The sequence below is a fragment of the Myodes glareolus genome, chromosome 11 (genome assembly GCF_982192425.1).
Source record: "Myodes glareolus chromosome 11, mMyoGla1.1, whole genome shotgun sequence".
NCBI lineage: Eukaryota > Metazoa > Chordata > Mammalia > Rodentia > Cricetidae > Myodes > Myodes glareolus.
The window spans coordinates 31,985,463-32,006,596 of NC_142036.1; the positions used below are offsets into that span (position 1 = coordinate 31,985,463).

At 36.2% G+C, this 21,134-nt stretch overlaps 1 pseudogene; it reads right to left on the reverse strand.

Moving 5' to 3' along the window:
- Window positions 1-3,274: 3,274 nt before the first annotated feature.
- Window positions 3,275-19,137, reverse strand: LOC125409902 (T-complex protein 1 subunit alpha-like; annotated as a pseudogene).
- Between the last annotated feature and the right edge of the window lie 1,997 nt (window positions 19,138-21,134).

The window sequence follows — 21,134 nt, forward strand, 5'->3', positions numbered from 1 at the left end:
GAGTATTCTGGGAAGAAGGAAGTTCTTTTATCAGTCCTGTCCAGACACCAAAGAAGCAGGATGTGACCAGTCCCAATGAAATAGGTTCTGAACCATGTGGCTAGTATATGTGGCTAACATATACTAGAATAATGGGCTAATGTAAGTTTTGAGAGTTAATAAAAAGCCAGAGCTAATGGGCCAATCAATTTATAATTAATATAGATCTCTGTGTAATTTCTTTGGGGTTTACCAGCTGTGGAAACTGGGCAGGACAGAAAACCTCAGACTACACCCAGTAAATTGTTATAGAAGCCATAGAAAGTTACCCTACTATCTTATTACCTTTGGGCTTGACAATTCCCTGATTTCAGGTTTAAATACGCTTTATATTGTATTCCTTATTTTCATAACTTGGGTCTATTTAAAATAAGATATGTTCATACTTGAAGCTTTTTTAACCCAAATTTATGTATTTGATACACTTCAGCAAGATCTCTCAATTCGGTGCTTAAGCAAAGGATTTTGTAGCAAACCCCCATCCTCTCACACAATAGAAATCAAAGCTTGCGAAGCTCGTGCCATTTACTTCAGTTGAAATCTGCATGACGCATAGCATGAGTAACAACATAATAGGGCTCTCGTATTGTAATCTGGATGGATGTCTGCTATGCTTTGGAAATCAAATATTGTTCCCCTTGACATTTTGACAAGTAATTTCTACAACAATATACATTTGGCTAACTCATGAATGTAGTACTTCTCGTCCTCTGGATTGTGCAGGGTTTGCACTATGCTAAGAATGACAACAATTATAGAACTAACTTGCATCTGCCAAGTGAACAGATGGTCTTGGAGTTTAGAGGAACAATAGTGAAGAAAAGAAAAGGCAAAGGGGTGTGGTGAAGGGAGATGGTGGAGTGGGATAAAAAAAAATCCCTAAATCCTAAACAACACAGATGAAATGGAAGAAGGATTCAGACAAAGCATGCTACCGTTAGCTATGGAAAGTTAAGAAAAACTAGAAAAAATCTTCTGTTTAATCACCTCCCTGTAAATGACTAGAAAACCTTATTGACCATCACTTGAAACCCACAAGCTGTAAAATTATGATGTTAACACTCTCAGTCGCAGAAAGAACTAGTTTAAAATGTAATCCATGTAATCAGTGAGAAGTTTAGGAGATGTGGCGATTTTACCTTGAAGAGTTTATATGTGTTTCTATTTTTAAGAATGTTTATCTTTGCTACAAACATCAAAAACAAGAATTATAACTGCCCCCCCCATTCAATCCATTTATACAGATTATTTTTGTAAGAACAATAAGGTAACTGTCACTTTTTATGTTCTGGTAATCTTATCTTGATTGAGGGAAAAGCACACCAAGTGCTAAATTGTAGAAGAATTGTAAGTACCCCCTTACTTATTGCAAATCTCTCTCTCTCTCTCTCTCTCTCCCCCCCTCTCTCTGTCTCTCTTTCCCTTTCTCTTTAGAGGTGTCACAGGCAATATTTTCTTACTTCTAGACTTTACAATAAAAGTTGAAAAGGTGCTTTGCTAGCAAAACATTAGGAGGAGAAAGATAAAATTGGGGGTGTTAGCCTGTGTTCACAAAAGATTCTTTTCTCTGCTGTTCAAGGAGCCATTGCCTTAGGCAGTCTTCTGGGGGCTTCTGGCTATAGAATTCAGTGCGGTGGTTTCTCAGAAAATTGGGAATCAGCCTACTTCAAGACCCAACAATACGACTCTTGGGCATATACCCAAAAGATGTTCAATCATATTACAAAGACATTTATTCAATTATGTTTATAGCAATATTATTTCTATTGTCCAGAACCTGGAAGCAGCCTAGATGTCCCACAAACAAGGAATGGATAAAGAAAATGTAGCACATTTTTACATTAGAGTACTATTCGGAGGAAAAAAAAAAATGACATCTTGAAATTTGCATGCAAATGGATGGAACTAGAAAACACCATACTGGGCAAGGTAACTTAGACCCAAAAGATAAATATCATATGTACTCAATCATAAGTGGATACAAGCTATAAATAAAGGATATTGAGCCTATAGTTCATGTTCACATAGAAGGTAAGTAACAAGGTGAACCCTAAGCAAAACATATATAAATCCATGTGAAAAGTCAAAATAGACAAGATTGCCTGACAAAATTGGGAACATAGGGGTGGGGTGAGAAGGGAGAGTGGAAAATGAAGAGGAAGATAGAAGGGGAAGGAGAACATGAGGGAGTGTGATAGTCTAGATGGAGGAAGGACAGAGATGATAGCAAGGAAAGAGATACCTTGATTGATAGAGACATAATGGGGCTAGAAGGAAACTTGGCTCTAGAGAAATTCCCAGGAATCCACATGGATGACCCCAGCTAAGACCCAAAGCAATGGAGGAGATGGTGCCTAAACTGGTCTTGTCCTGTAGTTAGACTGATGAATATCTTAAATATCACCATAAAGCCTTCATCCAGCAACTGATGAAAACAGAGGCAGAGACCAGCATCAGAGCACTTGGCTGAGCTCCCAAATTCCAGATGAAGAGTGGAAGAGTAAGACTATGATCTAAGAAGTCAAGTTCAGGATGGGTACACCCACTGAAACAGTCTACCTGAGCTAATGGGAGCTCACCAACTCCAGCCAGACTGGGAAGGACAAGCATAGGACCAAACTAGTCCCTCTGAAGGGAGTTGACAGTGGCATGACTGGGACAGACTGAGGGGCCACTTGAAGAGGCACCAGGATTTATCCCAACTGCATGTACTGGATTTTGGGGAGCCTATTCTTTTTGGATGGATACCTAGCTCAGCCTAGATATAGTAGGGAGAGTCTTGGACCTTCCCAAAGCAATATGTCTTACCCTCTCTGAGAAGTGGATGGGAACATGGGGTAGGGAGTAAGTGTAGGGAATGAGGGGAGGGAGTGGGAACTTTGACTGGTATGTTTAATGAAAAAGTACAGTTTGTTTTCTTTTACAAAAAAAAAATTCTTGTGACCTTGTTTAAACACCATAGAGAGAGGGGTCAGGTCATGTGGTATGGCAGACTTGTGTATTGGGAGTGGGATGGAGATAGCAATGTATGTTTAGAGAGAATGACCTGCCTGAAAGTCACTACCCTAGAACAGTTTTTGTTAAATCATTGAAATGCTAACTAGTACACGTAAAATTAGAGGACCCAAGTGAGGACAGAAACCCAGGTGGACAACTTCGTGTATTTTAATGTGAGACACCCAAGACTAAGTAAGACATTGCACCTGACACAGCTAGAAATAACAGGGAAATCCAATCAGTCATTAAGGACTCCAGAGTGAATGACTTGGAATAACTTCCAAGTTTATCATCTTTGCTTTTTGGATGTAATTTTATCAGATCATTGATTTGAAGAGTGGAGATTACAGTTTCTGTTGCAAACTTTAGATTCCAACTTTAACTATGATTGTTTAAACAACCCCGCTTGCTTGCTGTTTGGTGGTTTCCAATTGATCAAATCACGATGAACCCACTTCAGATTTTTATGCTCTGGGTCAACTTGAGCCTCATTGTGAGAAGCTAATAACTTGTTAACCAGGTCAGTGGAGTCTTGGGCAGCATTCAATTTCAATTTATTAGGAATAACAAGAAGAGATCTTGCAAACTCTGCAATCTCAAGCCATTCCTGAGATCCCACACTGGTTGAAGAGTTTTTAAGGTATATGAACACCACCGCTCCTACAGCACCTCCAGCTGGGACCACAGATTTTGATAACAAAACTCTCTTGACCACACAGAGAGCATCATTTAAATATAACTCCATTTCATTACACATGAAATCATTTATTCCTTGTAAGATAATCATTGCAGATATATGAGCCTTGGTATTTTTGATTAAGATCTGCTCATCATCATGAATTCTCTCCTGGAGATTGTATGTATAGGCATGAATGTGCATGTGGGTTTCTGTCTATATAAAGAGTGATCTAGTTTATTTCTGTGAGGAGTATAGATGACATTAGATCTTGTATATTAGAGTGTAAAATTTAAAACATCCCAAACATTAAAAATTTCCTTGTTTTATGCTATTTGTTTTCTGTTTGTTTTGTTTTATTTGTATTTTTATAATTATGAAAGACTGGCCTATTGGCAAATCAACTTTTTGTTAAACCAATCACAGCAATGAATTTTTGCACAGTATATAAATATCCCACAACATTTCTCCTTTTTTGTCTAAATTAAAAGGAAAGGCTTTAATGCTAACACAATAAAACTGTATACAATAATAATTATCAAGTAAGGATTACATTCACAAAGTCCAGGTCATATTATATTTGACAAATGCAGAAACTTTACTATACTATCTATTATATCTGGGTGAGTTGAAAGTTTTATATCAAAACTGCTTTTTATCATAGCTTGTATTATTAAACTGAAAACATCTTTCTAGACCAAAATTATTTTTCTCAGTTAAACAACTTAAGCTTTGTTTTTCAACTTTATAAACTTGCATCTTGTATATAATTCTTTTCTGAATTTAGCAACAAAGGAAACAGTATAGATTTAACTTCAACCTCATCAGAGACCTTAGAAAGATAAAATACTACCTGAGTAACAGGAAGTTCAGAGCAATCAAGTTAAAAAATTATAAAAATTACAGAAACAACTGGTTATCTGGACAATCTCCCAAGCTTTCTTTATTATGTTGGGGCATCTGACATACTTCTTTGTTAAACAGGAACTTTTTGAAGGACTGTCTTGCCTTGATTTGGCAAAGTTTGACAGTCACCTTCTTTTTGTCCTATTTTTCAATTTTGGCAGTATACTCTCAGCATTTGAGAAAAAGGCATTTTTTTTTACCCAAATGGCTAAATTTGCCACAGTGAAAGATAACTCCTTCTGGAGGTTCTTCAATGCCCATTAACCTTTTTTGATGCTTATTGGTGCTGCCATGTACAGATGTGTCTTATTCTCATGTTAGTAAAACATCTTAAATGCCATATTTTGTCGATCTCTGAAGCATGTGAAGACCACTTATCTATCTAAAATTTATGTCTGTTTGGCCTTGGAAACATAGCTAACATGAGAAGAAGTTTCAATGTTAGAGATAATCTCTTCATGAATAAAAGGTTGTAGGGGATGTAGAAATGATAGCATTAAAGGGTATATTAATAAATAGATTTTTAAACTCAAAAGCAATTAACCTCAAATATTTTGCATTGGTATAGATGTTCTTATATTGAAACAAATATAAGGTAATTTTTATTATAATATACTGTATATATGTTTCTACTCTTGTTTTAAATATTATATCTATATAGTTCATTTGAAAACGTAATGTAAAATTCTACGGCTTGAATGCCACTTTTACAAACTATTTAGAATAATTAGGAAATTCAGGTTAGTAGTTTGTCTTCTCTAACACATAAACATTTCTTCTATTTGTTTGCAAAGAAAATTGAATTATCTTTTGAATTATATTGAGGTGACACTCTATACTTATGGACATTGCCTTACCAAGATAGAATTTAAAGCTGTGAAGATGTATCATTTTTATAATTTGAAGAATTAACAAATGTGTATTCATATGTATATTCATGTTCACATGAATATTTGTGCATATGTCTGTACATATATGTGAATATGCTTGTGGAAGCTCAAGGTTGGCTTCTGGTGTTTTTTTTTCTATTGTTTTCTTCCTATAAAGGCAAGATCCCTTTCTAAATACAGCTCTCAATTAACTAGTCTAGTTAGCCAAACTTCTCTGTGGATATCCATTCTCTGTTTTTGCACATTGGGACTATAAGCATGCTGCCAGGCCTACCAGTTATTTTCATGGCTATTGGTAATCTGAATTAATTATCCAGGATTTGGTGACATGCACTCTACCTACTGAATGATCCTCTATTTCCCTATATTAAGAATACTATGTTCATATATATCAATATGGCAGTGCTTATTATCTCTTGGGTAGAATATTGAATATTAAAAATATTTCCTTATACATTGCCTTAGGTAATACTCAATTAAAAACTATCATATGGATTCTGCATAGTATTTTTTGCAATGTTTAAAGATGACAACATAGAGTCTTTAAAGACCAAAAGACCTGCCAAAACCACTAATTTCATAAGTGGAAAGTAAAGATTGAAGGCCATATTTGTATAACCATAGATTATCTACTAATTCTTTTTAATGGAAATAGTAATTCAAGGGAATGATATTACAGAAACAATAAAATGGCAGTGACTGGGCATAGTCAACTTGTGTGAGATTCATCAGCTAGTATTAAAGTCTTCACAGCCATTCTGCTCAGAAGGTCACACAGAGGACAAAATGCCTTTGCTGTTATATCTTTGTAGCTCTTTATATTGGACTATTATAAGGTCCCTGTTTCCAGAGTTTAGAAGTACACAAGAAGGACCACCCATTGGAATGTATCATAGATTGAATATATATATATATATATATATATATATATATATATATATATATATATATATATATATATACAGAGAGAGAGAGAGAAAGAGAGACAGAGAGAGACAGAGAGAAAGAGAGAGTGACAGAGAGATTAGAAAAATGTGTTTCTGTTTTTATGTCTTGAGAGAAAATTCAGGACCATAAATATTTAAGGGAAACTGAACTTGCAGTTTAACTCTTTGGTTAAAGGTATCTCTTTTACACATTCCTTACTGAGTATAATTGTTAGATTTGTGTATGACAAGGAATATTCTGTTTAGATTGTCAGGAATATGTTCAAAATCCCTGGATTTCTGTCTCAGCCTCACCTGGCCTGTTGTAAGATTTTGTAAAAGTCTTTAGTCCTATTCTATTTTGACTCAAAAGATGATTTGATTTGGGCATGTGATTTAAAAGACTCTCTAAGACTCATGCTTTTAACTTTATATATTTATGTTTCAGATTTTTCTTTTTAATAATAACATTTGAATAATATAGATTTATTAAAATCATACTTTTACATTAAAGGGGGTCTTTGTGTGTGTATCTGTGCATTTGTGTGTATGTTTTTAGTGTGCATGTGTTTCCATATTGTGCACACATGTAGAGGTAAAAAAAAAACTTGTAGTAGCCAATGCTAAACTTACCTTTTATGGGTCTCAGAAACAAAATTAATTCATCCTGTTTGGTGGCATCCACTTTTATCTTCACTTATAAACACTTTTTTCCTGTTGTTTGTTTCTTATCAATAGAAGTAAATAATATAACTATGTTATTAGATTAATGAACTTTCACAAAGTGTCATATACTTTGTTTCACATTTCTATTGGATTGAAATGATCTCTTTTATTGTTTGGATATGAGTTGTCTCCTGGTATCTCCTAGATTAATTTGATGTTGTTGTTGTTAGCTAGCAGACTTCTTTCAGACTTATAATATTAGGCATTATGTATTGCCATCATTATTCATGGTTGTAGAATCTAGAAGGGAACCACTTGATTAAAACCCACTGGGTAGATGTCTCTGAGACATCTACCTTTGCTTGTTTTCTGACTTATATGATATGAAATTTTCTGCTCCACCATTCCCAATCCACCATTGTGGAGGTTCTTCTGTCTTTGTGTTGCTTTCATTGGTTAATAAAGAAACTGTCTTGGCCTAGTTGATAAAGCAGAAATTAGGTAGGTGGAGAAGAGACATACTAAATCTTTACTGGTAAGCCACTGTCAGATTAATGGAGATGTGTTAAATTAATATGTAAGAATTATCCAGTAAGAGGCTAGATATAATGGGCTAGGCAGTGGTTTGCAAATACAATTTCTGTGTGGCTATTTGGGGTGTAAGCTTTCCAGGCACCTGGAACAAACAAGAGGGCCCTCTCTCCTTGTTACAGTATTCTACACTTAGGACACTGTGAGTAAGTAGAAAACCTTCTCTTTGATTGTTTTCCTTAGTTTTTCTCTCACAGTAATGACAAAAAAATAAAAATAAAAATTTTTTCTTCTTAAATTCTCAATCTACTAGATGGAGTTAATCCTCTATCATTTTGCTAATACTTCTATTTTTTGGCTAATTCCTTTGAAGTCATGATTACATATTAGTATTTCTGTATTATTTTCTCTCATAAACATAAGCTTCTTTAATATCAGGTATCACAAATTTTTCCTCAATATCTTTGGATGCTTAGGTGCTAGGCGATTTATATAAGCCAGAAGTTAAAAGTAAAAATAAAAGGAATAGAGGTTAAAATAAAGTTGCATAAAAAATAATAAAGATAAAACATATACAGAAAATTTTGATACTGTTTGCTATTATGCTCTCTTTAAATTGTTTGAATGCTGAGGAAGGAGCAACAGCTGCTAAAAGATATTTGCTTCTAAATGCTGCAGAATTAATCCAAGATAGGTATTTTGAAAATACCTTGGCTTCAAAATTGAAGTCAAAAGTTATGTTACTTTGGAGAAGATATTTTGCTTTTGTTTCTATAGAAAATGAGAGGCTATGTATTTATTCAGAGTTAAGAAAAATCAGCTCTGATCAAGGAAGACCACTGGAGAAATTTCTGGCAGGAATAGATGGCCCATATGTCTGAGTTCTTCATCCAGAACAGGTTCAAGACTGCTGCCTGAGATGATCAAGACTAACAAGATACTTCAGTCAGGACTAGATCATAACTTTAAATTTTCTTTAGGTCCCCATACGATTATCAGTACCCCCAACCAGCTGGAAGTAGCCTGGAATACTATTCCCACATTCCCAAAAAAATGGACTAGGGATATTTTCCCCTTTTTTTGAAAAAAAGAGGGAGAAATTATGAGGGGGAATTGTCTGTATTCTGTCAATCATGTTTTAAATAAATGCTGATTGGCCAGGCAGGAAGTAGACAGGAAAACCAGACAGGAAGTAGAAATGATGCAATGAGAACAGGAAAATTCTGGGAAGGAGGAAATGGATTCCTCTCACTCATCTCCAGATCACCTAAGCAGCAGGATGTGATCTGCCCCACTGAAAAAGATACTGAGCCACATGGCTAACATAGATCAGAATAATGGGTTAATTTAAGCTACAAGAGCTAATACATAGTTTGACCTAATGGGCCAATCAGCTTTATAACTTATAGAGATCTCTATATGATTTTCTTTGGGGCTAAACAGCTGTGGGGTACTTGGCTGGACAGAAAACACAAACAAGCAGACCCTCTCATATTACATTATCACAAATTTTTCAATATCTTTGGATGCTTTGGTGCTAGACAATTTATATTTATCCACGATCTATATTGTGGTTTCAAAGAGATAACTACCTCATAGTCTTGATTATTTAAATCTTTTTTTAATAGAGAACAATTTACTAGTATGTGAAAAGTAAATGGTATTAAATTTTTTGTGACGAATTTAAATTCAGGTAAGAGCTCGTATGTAACATGAGGGCCGGCTTGTTGGGCTTTCTGTCCCACCTGGCACCCCAACAAGTCGGCAAACCCCAAAGAAAATCACACACAAGACTCCATAAGGTTATAAACTGATTGGCCCATTAGCTCAGATTTCTTGTTAACTCTTATAGCTTATATTAACCCATTATTCTCATCAATGTTAGCCATATGGCTTGGTACCTTTTTCAGCGGGGGCAGCTCACATATTGCTTCTCTGTGGTCTGGGCAGGAATCGCTGAAGAGCTTCCTTCTTCTCAGAAGGCAAACTCCCAGTCTCTTTGCTCCACCCCTCTTCCTGTCTTCCAGTATAGGTGGCTTTCCCACCTATACTGCCTGCCTGGCCAATCAGCGTTTTATTAAAATATGATTGAGAGAATACAGACACTTCTCCCACATCATTTCCCTCTTGCTTTAAAAAAAAAAAAACAAAAACAAAAAAACAAAAAACAAAGGAAAATACCCATAGTCCATTTGTTGGGAATGTTGGCATAGTATTTCAGGCTACTTCCTGCTGGTTGGGGGCACTGATAATCTTATGGGGACCTAAAGAAAATTTAGAGTTTTAATCAAGTCCTGACTGGAGTATCCTAGGAGTATTGATCATCTCAGGCAGCAGTCTTGAATCTATTCTGGATGTAGAACTCTGTCATCTGGGCCATCTGTTCCTATCAGAAATTTCTCAGGAGGTCTTCCTTTATCGAACCTGATTTTTCTTAACTCAGAATGATTCTACTTCTCATTTTCTGTGGAAACAAAAGCAAAATCTCTTCTCCAAAGTAACATATCTTTTGACTTCAGTTTTGAAGCCAAGGTATTTTCAAAATACCTATCTTGAATTAGTTCAGCAGCATTTATAAATAAATATCTTTTAGCAGCTGTTGCTCCTTCCTTAGCAATCAAACAATTCAAAGAGCATAATAGCATACAGTATCAAGATTCTCTGTTTATTTTCCATCTTTATGTGGCTTTATTTTAACCTCTATTTCTTATATTTTTACTTTTATTTTAGAGACAGGTTCTCTGTATATCTTTGTCCAGGAATAACTCTGTAGACCAGGCTGTCCTTGAACTCACAGAGATCCTTCTGTCTCTGCCTCCTCAGTGCTGGAATTAAAGGTGTGTACCACCACACCCAGCTACTCTCTTTCTTTTTAACTTTAAGAACTTTAACTTTTGGCCTGCATCTATTTTTAACACATAGTAAACCATTTAGAGGTTTTCTTCCTCTTTGAATCTCTCTTTACTGTATATCTCTCTTTTTCTGACCACATGAGCCTTTAATTTACAAAGCAATAAGGAAAGCCGTGGCTTTGACGACTAGATCCAGCCTATTCCTTAGCTTTCCAGCCTCATGGCTGAGATAACAGCCTGAGCCATTTTTATTGCCACAAGTCTATGTTGTTTCAAGGTCCTTGCCAGCAAGCAAGCTGCAGCATTCTGCTCACAGACCACACTCAGTCGAACTGACTGCCTGCAAGAGTCAGAGTTTGTCCTGGCAGGACAGCCCAGAAAGCCGGCATTTTAAAACAGCGCAGCTTTTTTCCTGCTACGGCTGAAAACCGAAAAGCATACATTCAGCTTTTCATCAACACCATTTAAGTATTTTGTGGCAGGACCTCTTAAAGAGCTGCAGGGTTTTGCAGCTAAAGCTGAGTCAGGAAGTCTCTCTTAGATGAGAACGCTTGCTTGCCTCTAGCAAGCAGAGTAGACCTGAGAAATTGCTGCTACCAAGAAAATATGCTTTAGTCTATTCTTTTCTAAGCTTTCTCAAGCTTTCTGTGAATTTGGTTATCCATGTGGGCGCCATATATAATATGAGGGGCCAGCTTGTTGGGATTTCTTGTCCTGCCCAGTACCCCACAGACGGCAAGTCCCAAAGAAAATCCCACATCACTCGTAGGTACTTCAGAAGGAGGAGACTGCTTGAGACCATCCCAAATAAAACTGATAGCTCACATCTTCACACATAAGCATGAGGCAGTGAGAACAAACTTGAAATGATTTAAGAGTTCAAAGTCTCAAAATCCATGTCCAGTAACATACATTTTTAGCATGGTCCCACCTCCTAAACATCATAAAATAGACTATTGACTAGGAACCAAGTGTTAAAATGCCTGGGATTACAGGTTCTTCTATCTGTGTCACCATACTTTTCCTTAGCAAACCCATTAATCAACTTACTAATGTAAACTGTATGTGAGATTTTGATTTCAAGGATACATTTTTGATTAGATATTACCATATATTTTCTACAATTAAAACATGCTTCTTGATATTTCATGTATAATAGTTTACTGATTTTCATCTTTGCAACAATTTCCAAGAAAAATAACCCTATTACTATAGCCCCAATCTTATATATGAGAAAATTGACTCTCAGAAATATATGTGTATATTCTAAATATGTAATTGGCAAGCTAGTCTTTAATGAAGGTAGCCTTAATCTTTATTATATTTCCATTTGGGCAGAGACTACATTCAGTGACATTAAATCATCTTTCTACATTATGATCTGAATTAGTTGCAAGGGTCTTATCTGGTTTAATTCTCTAATGATTTGATGCAAGGTTCTGTCCTATTTTATAGTCACGGGACATATAGAAAGATATTTGCCTCCCATAGTTCTTGGTATTTATTGATATTTTATTTCTTATGTAAGTGCATCTAAACTGCATGTCTTAGGAATACTTGTAATAAATTTATATTCAAGTGCTTCTGGATATAGAAATTCAATGGTCTGTAAATAACTTACTCCATTTATCCACTAATTTGTCCATTCATAACTTTCCCTTATTCCATAAACATGTATGTCCCTAAGTACTATGGCTATTCTAGTGGGAATATGAAAATGTGTCACATTTATTACCCCAAGAAATTCCACAATACTTAAAATAAGCTATGCATACAAATAGCTTGTTAAAATTTAAAATGATGATGTCACAATAGACACATGCATAAATTGTTTGAGAATTATGAAATTTGGCTTTATTCCAGAAGCTAATTTGCAGGGAGAATAAAATTATTTTACAAAGGAAAAACCAAATTTTACAGTATTTGTAAAACTATATCACATAATCATTGGCAATAAATCATATATAGCATGTTCAGAAGAAAAGGAAGAAAAGGAAAACTATCTTTGGATACTATTGAAGATGTTTGTATTAGTGCTGTGGGACAATGGTTTGTACCTGTCAATTGTATTTTAATAAAATGCTGCATGGCCAGTAGCTAGGCAGAAAGTATAGGTGGGAAAACCAGACAGGAAGTAGAATTGGGTCAATTCAAAGGGTAGAATTTTGGGAAAAAGGAAGTCCTAGTCTTCAGTAGTGACCCAGCCACAGAAGAAACAAGATGTGACTGCCTTGCTAAACAAAGTACCAAGCCACGTGGCTAACATAGACAAGAATAAGGGGGCTAATATAAGTTGTAAGAGTTAATAAGAAGTCTGAGTTACTAGGAAAATCAGTTTATAACTAATGCAGACATCTGTGTGATTTTTTGGGACTGAATGACTGCAGGACCAAGCAGGACAGAAAACCTCTGCCAACATATCAGTTACTTTTCTATTGCTGTGATGAAACACAATGGCTAAGACAAATTAAAGATAGTAGGGTTTATTAGTGCTTACAGTTCAAGAAGGCTAAAAGTCACTGTGAAGACCTAAGAACTCATATACTAAAATTTAAGTAGAAAGTAAGACACACACAGATGCATGCACACACACACACACACACACACACACACACACACACACACACACACACGGAGTGAGATGGGGGAGGGAGAAAGACATGGAGCAAGAGAGAGAAAGATAGAGAGATAGAGAGAGAGAGAGAGAGAGAGAGAGAGAGAGAGAGAGAGAGAGAGAAGAGATGGTTTGGTTCTAGATTTTGAAACCTCAAAACTGGGGCATATTTCCTCTATAAACTCCAATACCTCCTATACCTATCCAAACAATGCCTCCAATTCTAGTTGAAGACCAAGTATTAAAATGTCTGAGACATTTATCATTCAAAATACCACAGAACTATGAAACTCTAACTATAAAATTAGCAGTTACTATTAAATATCTGATCCAAAAAAAAAAACTAAGGAGCTTCTGTGAAATTGTTGTATTCATATTATGAAACACAGAAAAATCTTTTAATAGCAAACAACATATTGAAATGCCAAAGAATATTTGTGAATAAAAAAATTAAAATTAAGGAACTAGGTATCACAAAAAATGGTATAATTGCAGGACAGGTCCTAAATCTTAGAACTTAGAATGTTTATGGCTAGAGCTGTTCTACCCGAACCCGCCCCTCCCTCCCGGTATAGATGGCACTTCCGCTTCTATACCTCTCAGGAGTTGGGGTAAAGGCCTGGGGATTGAACAGAGATACACACAAGAGAACTGGGTCATTTGTCAAGAAATAGCCGAATGACATTTTATTTAGCTTACTGCAAGGTTAAAATACCTATGCCTCATTAAAGGAGATCCCCTCCCAGCCAGACGGGGAAGCCAGGTGCGAAGGGCCTGGCGCTATGTGAGAGATTCCTCCCAGGCAAGGGATGGAGAGCAGAGGGCACAGCAATAGACAATTGAGAGGGGACTAGGCACCATGGGAGCTCTTCTGGGCAGGTGGGAAATTACCACTTCAAGGGCAGAACAAAGCCTACAGCTCAATCACCAAGCTAAAAACGGAGCTAGCACAGAATTTAGCAGGAAGCTTTGCTGGCTAGCATAAACAGTCCTTGGAATTTGTGCCTCAAGGAACAGGGGAAAATCAGGGATCCTACATAGAGCAAATAGATTTAATTAACAGAAAGACACAAAGCATGAAACAATAATAGGAACTACATGGGATGCTGGTAAAGGGAGAATGAAATGTGGGGATGATAGAAGTTTTAATAGAACTGATACTAGCTCCATTTTTAATGATCCAACTTGAAGGACTTGTAGATTAGTCTTATCAGAAAAAGAAATATATTGTGTCTGAGTGTGGAATGCAAATGAAGAAGTAGGGTTAGAAAACCTATAAAGAGCTGAAACTGAATTTGGCATCATTGAAGACAATGAAAACTGTTGAATTAAATGAAGTAAATATGGAAAGGCAACAAAAACTGAACAAAGGAATTCTTTGGAGCTGAAGAAATCATTTTATCTCATGAATGCAAAGTGAAAGAAAGCATGACACAATGTATGTCAAATTGACAAAAGAAATTTTTTAAAATGCACACATCTTGAATTTTCTTTGTAGTATTGAAATTACTTATACAGTATCTTGAACATTTATTTGTCATTGTAAAATTAACACCTACTGAATATTTTTCTTTGTCGTAGAGCTTCTGTGTATTGACTATGTGTATGTTTAAAAACTCAGTTATCTTGACATATTCAGAAAAAAATTATAAATATTTTAGACATAGGCAGAGGTAATTCTATTTAGTACAATAACAGACACTGAAAAATAAGTTTTGATGTTGAGCAGAATTCAGAACTAAAACTTAAAGACTTAGGAATTGATTCTTCAATAGTATGTAACTCATTTTTTGAAGTTGATAAGTTCTGGAAGCTTTTTATTTATTTTTTATTTTATTTTAAAAAAATCTTTTCTCATTTTATATCCTAATCTCAGTTTTCACCTCCCTCCTCCAGCTCCCACCACCTTCCTCACATCCCATGCCCTATCCATTCCTGAGAGAAGGTAAGAATTTCCATGTGCATTCAACAAAGTCTGACATATCAGTTTTAAGCAAGACTAAGGCCCTCCCTTGGTATCTCTCCATAGGGAATGAGTTCCAAAAGTCAGTTCAAGCACTAGGGATAAATATCCTGGTCCCACTGCCAGTATCCTACAGACTGAACCAGCCACACACGTGTATCCACATTCAGAGGGACTAGTGTGGGGATATGTAAGTTCCCCTGTTATTAGTTTGGAGTCATTGAGCTCCCATTAGATCTGGTCAGCTGTTTCTGTGGGTATCCTCGTCATGATCTTGATTCTTTGGCTCATATTATCGCTCCTTCCTCTCTTTGACTGTATTCCAGGAGGTCAGTGCCGTGCTTAGTTGTGGATCTCTGCATCTGCTTCCATCAGTCACTGGATGAAGGTTTTATAATGGTAATTAAGGTAGTCATCAATCTGATTACAAGGAAAGGCCAGTTCATGTAGTGGGAAGCCACTTGTTTGTTCCCGGCTGCCCAGAGAAGCAATTATCACACAGAAATTGTATTAATTACTACACTTCTTGGCCTATTAGCTTATGAAAATTTCTAGCTTACCCTTATCTCTTAAATTAACCCATTTCTACTATTTTATATTTTACCACAAGGCTCGTGGCCTACAGGCAATGTTCCAGCTGGCTGACTGTGTTTTTCTCCTCTGGCTGCTTCATGGGATCTCACTGACTCTGCCTTCTTTCTCCGAGCATTCAGGTTAGTTTTCCCCACCTAGTTCTCCTCTACCCTATCACAAGCCAAGGCAGACTCTTTATTCATTAACAAATAAAAACAGCACATATACAGACGGATTTGCCACACCAAGTTCAGATACCCTCTTCACTATTGCTTAGGGTTTTAGCTGGGCTAATCTTTGTGGGTTGCTGAGAATTTCCCTAGTGCCAGGTTTCTTGCTTACCCCAATATCACGTAGTTTTTTCTTGATTTCTTTCTCTGTCCTTCACCCATCTCAACCATTCCATTCCCTCATGCTCTTCCTGCATCCCTTCTCCCCTTTCACTCCTCTTCCACCCTCCCAGTTCCCACTCATGATCCCAGTATTCTCAGGAGATCTTATTCATTCCCCCTTCCGAGGACGATCTATGTATGTCTCTCTTAAGGTTCTTATTCTTACCTAGTTTCTCTATGGTCATGAACTACAGGTTGGTTATCCTTTGCTTTCTGTCTAGAATCCTCTTTTGAGTGAGTACACATTACATTTGTCTTTCTGGATCTGGGTTGCCTCACGCAGGATGGTTCTTTTCCAGTTCTAATAATTTGTCTGCAAATTTCAAGACATCACTGTTTTTCAACTCTGACTAGTATTCCTTTGTGTAAGTAAAACAGACATTATTTGTCCATTCTTCAGCTGAGGGGCATCAAGGTTGTTTCCAGGTTCTGACTCTTACAAATAATACTGTTATGATCACAGTTGAGCAAATGTCCTTGTAGTTTGTGTGTACATCTTTTGGGTATATATCCAAGAGTAGTGCTGCTGGGTCTTAAGGTAGGTTATTTCCCAATTTTCTGAGAAACTACCATATTGATTTCCAAAGTTGTGGTACAAATCTGCATTTCCATCAGCAATGGAGGGGTGCTCTCTCTACTCCCCATCCTCTCCAGCAAAAGCTATCATTGGTGTTTTTGATCTTAGCCATTCTGACTGGTATAAGATGTTATCTCGGAGTCATTTTGATTTGCCCTTCCCTGATGGCTGAGGATGTTGAGCAGTTCCTTAAGTGTCTTTTTGCCATTTGAGGTTCTTCTGCTGAGAATCTCTGTTTAAATCTGTACTCCATTTTTGAATTGGATGTATTGATATTTTGATGTCTAGTTTCTTGAGGTCTTTATATATTTTGGAGATCAGTCCTCTGTCTGAAATGAGGTTGGTAAAGATATTTTCCCTTTCACTAGGCTGACATTTTGTTGTATTGACTATGTTCTTTGCCTTACAGAAGTTTCTCAGTTTCAGGAAGCCCCATTTATTTATTTATGCTTTCATTGTCTGTGCTAATGGTGTCACATGTTCAAGGCTAGTTCCTACTTAATGTTCTGTGTCACTTGATGTTCTGTGTGGCTGAGTCTACACTGAGGTCTTTGATCCATTTGGACTTGAGTTTTGTACGTGAGGATAGATACAGATCTATTTGCAGTCTTCTACATGTTGACATCCAGTTATACCAACACCATTTGTTGAAGATGCTTTCTTTTCTCCATTGTATAATTTTAGTTTCTTTGTCAAAACTCAGGTGTTTTTAAGGGTCTGGTTTAATATCTGGATCTTTGATTTGATTCCATTGGTCAACGTGCTTGCTTTCATGCCAATACCAAGCTGTTTTTATTACTGTAGCTCTTTAATAGATCTTGATGTCAAGGATGTTGAGACCTATGAAAGTTTGTTTATTGTACAGTGTTATTTTGACTATCTTAAGTTTTTTTGTTTTTTTTCAAGTGATATTGAGTATAGTTGTTTTGAGGGCTATGAAGAATTATGTTAGAATTTTGATGGGGATTGCATCGAATCTTTAGATTGCTTTAGGTAGAATTGCCATTTTTATTATGTTTATCCTACCTGCCCAAGAGCATGGGAGATCTTTTCATTGTCTGATATCTTCTTCAATTTCTTTCTTCAAATATTTGAATTTCTTGTCATACAGGTCCTTCACTTCTTTGCTCAATTTTGTTCATACAACATTATTCATAATAGCCAGAAACTGGAAACAACCTAGATGCCCCTCAACCAAAAGATAATGAGGTACATTTACTCAATGGAATACAATGTAGTGGAAATAAAATGACAAGTTGAAATTTGTAGGCAAATGGATTGAACTAGAGGAATCCAGCCTGAGTGAGGTAACGAAGACTCCAAAAGACAAACATGGTATGTATTCACTTGTAAGTGGATGCTAGAAATAAAGCAAAGGATAATCAATCTGTAGTCCATGATCCCAGAGAAGCTAGGTAATAGCAAGAACCCTAAGAGATTCTACTTGGAAAGGGGAAATAGTCAAGGTCTCGTGAGAAAATTTGGAGCATGAGAGGCAGAAAGGAGGGTGGAAGGAGAGAGGGAGGGGAAAAAGGAAGGAGTGAGGAGAACATAAGTGAATGGGATGGCTGAGATGGGGGAGGGACAGAAAGTGAGAGCAAGCAAAGAGACATCTTGATTGAGGGAGCCATTGTGGCACTAGCAAGAATTCTGGCACTAGGGAATTTCCCAAGAATCCACAAGGTGGACCCCATCTAAATACCTATTCTGGCCTTCCCCTGTAATCAAACGGATGACTACCCTAATTCATCTTCATCCAGCAACTGATGGAAGCAGATACAGTGATATACAGTTAACATTGGTCAGAGTTCTCAGAGTCCAATCAAATAGAGGGAGGAGTGATAATATGAGCCAAGGGATCAAGACCATGATGGGATTACCCACAGACACAACTAACCTGAGCTAGGGGGAGTTCAATGACTCCAGACTGAGAGTGGGGGAAGCCTACATAACTTGAAACTAGGCCTCTGAATATGGGTGACAGTTGTATAGTTTAGGCAGTCTGTGGGGCCATTGGCAGTGGGACCTGGATTTATGCCTAGTGCTTGAACTGGTTTCTTGGAGCATATTCTCTTTGAAGGGATACCCTGCTCCGTCTAAATATAGGAGGAAAGCCTTGATCCTGTCTCAAAGCGATATTCCAGATTTTGTTGCCTCCTCTGAGGGGGAGTAGATAGGGAGGTGGAGTGGTATATGGGGGAAGCAGAAGGAGGGGAGAGAGAGGGAATTGGTATTTAAAATGAGAAAACACTACAATGCCTGCATTTTCCACATTTCCACCAAATCATCTCTTCCCCACAAAATACAGTGTTAGAATGTTCTGTTATAATTATTTAGAGATATGACTGACACTAAGTTAGCTGTATGTCCCATGAAACATGCTTTAATTTCAATTATCCCATTACAGTGTGGAAGAAAAATGTATCAAGACTAAAATCTTAACCAAAAAATAGAGTGTGTTACCATTGGGACTGACAAATGAATAAGCATGGAGTCAACTTGTTCTTTCCAATCGTAATACATAGGTTTGGTCATGATTTTGACTTATAAATCTCAGAAGATATGACAGGCAAATTGTAAAGAGGAATATCAAAACAAAAGATTAGTGGAGGCTAAGTTCAGTCAAGACTGCTTCTGCAAGTAGTAATGATGAGTGTCTTTTTTTTTTGCTTTTAGACATGTATTTGTTTTTGCTTCATATGTATAGGTATAGGTATTTTGCCCTCATGTATGCCTCTGTCCTATGGGCTTGCAATATCTACCAAAGCCAGAAAAGAACATCAAATCAACTAAACAGAAGTGACATGTTCTAAATTGCTTTTAACTACTTGGCCATCTGTTCAGCTCATGAGTATCATTTCTTAGTAGGCTACTTAGGCATGCTTTGTTTTTGTGTGGTAAGATGATGGTATTGTATTGTATAGAGTATATATATATATGGATTAAATGTTCCAAGATGTATTTGGTTTTTGTGGAACCTGAGATATTTACTAAACATCTAAACCAATTTTCATCATCTACGGTTGTGAATATCAGGTTAATAAATGTCTCTCCTTGTAATTGCTGATTCAAACTATATTTCTAATAATTTAATTTGACTGTAAAGGGAAAGGATTTAATATTAAATCCCATTTATATAGTTAAGTTATAAAATTTAAAACACGTTATAATATTTCATTTAAATTATAGCTTCATCTCTACAGAAATGGGGTGAACACTTTAGACAATAGAAATATGTAATACAGTCAGAAAAGTCTTTGAAAAGTCGATACTAGAAATGTCACATACCATATTTTTATTCTTTCAAAGTAGATTCAACAGAGGGACAACCTTTGACTTGTGGGGTTTCTGTAATTCATATGTAGAATTATTCTTGGGATTGGATATAGCTGTTGGGGAGAAAGACTCAATTCTTTCCTTCCCTCTGACATTTTGGCTTCATCATACAGTGATCCCAAGTTAATAACTTACGCTCCAAGAATAAATTTAATGTATCTTTAGTACCCAACAATAAGCAGGCTACCACTGAATGTGTTGAATAGTTAGTTTTTTAAATGATATTAGATATAGATAGCAACTGAAATCATTTCCATTCATTAGAGGCTTAATACAAGTCTCAAGTAAATTTCTTTATTTTGCTTAACTTTGATTATGACTTTTAAGTTTTTATTAAACACATACTGCATGGAAAGAAATCAACATTTAACTTTTGACACTCTAGGTGTGTTTTACAAAATGCAGGCTTTAAGTTAATTTAGTATATTATTTGATATGCATGCATCTTTACTTAAAATATTATTTTAAGAATTCAGAAGAGGGTAAAAAATGAAAGCAAAAGGCTGCTCACAGTGACAAAAGCCTTTCAGAGCTATTTCCACAGATACCATGGTGGAAATCAGCACTTTCAAAGCAGAGGACAGATCTCTGTGTTTAAGTTCACCATGGTCTATAGAATAAATTCTAGGACAGACTACACTAGACAGGGAAAACATGTCTCAAGATAAAAAAAAATAAAGATAAAAGAATTCAGATGAGAAAGACTATTAGATTTGCAAATAATTTTTGAAAAATTAAATATCTATACACAAACAAACCCACAATTTTTAATTCATATTTGACACAGTAAAACAATAGAACTTAGAACTATGTAATTAAATACCTAAATAAATGAATTTAATAAATTAGAAAACATAAAAGTTCTAGTAATAAAAGGCGGGGAAATATTTTGTAATCTTCAGTTAGAGAAAGATTTCTTATTTATTACAAGTCTGATTCTGCAATCTATGATAAGAATTAGAGTTGTCCTTCATACGCTTGTGTTTAGAATATAACTTCCGCTGTTGGTGACAGTTATTAAGAAGCTGTGAAACTTAAGACTGTGGGGTCTATTGGAGGATGGGGGTCACTGAAAGAAGTCCTTCGAAGGAAACCCAGCCCATGTTCTCACTGTGCTCTCTTTCTCATAGTCTGTTGTGATAGGAACAGCCTCTACCACGTATTACTTTTTGGCATTATCTGAGGTGTTCCCTAAC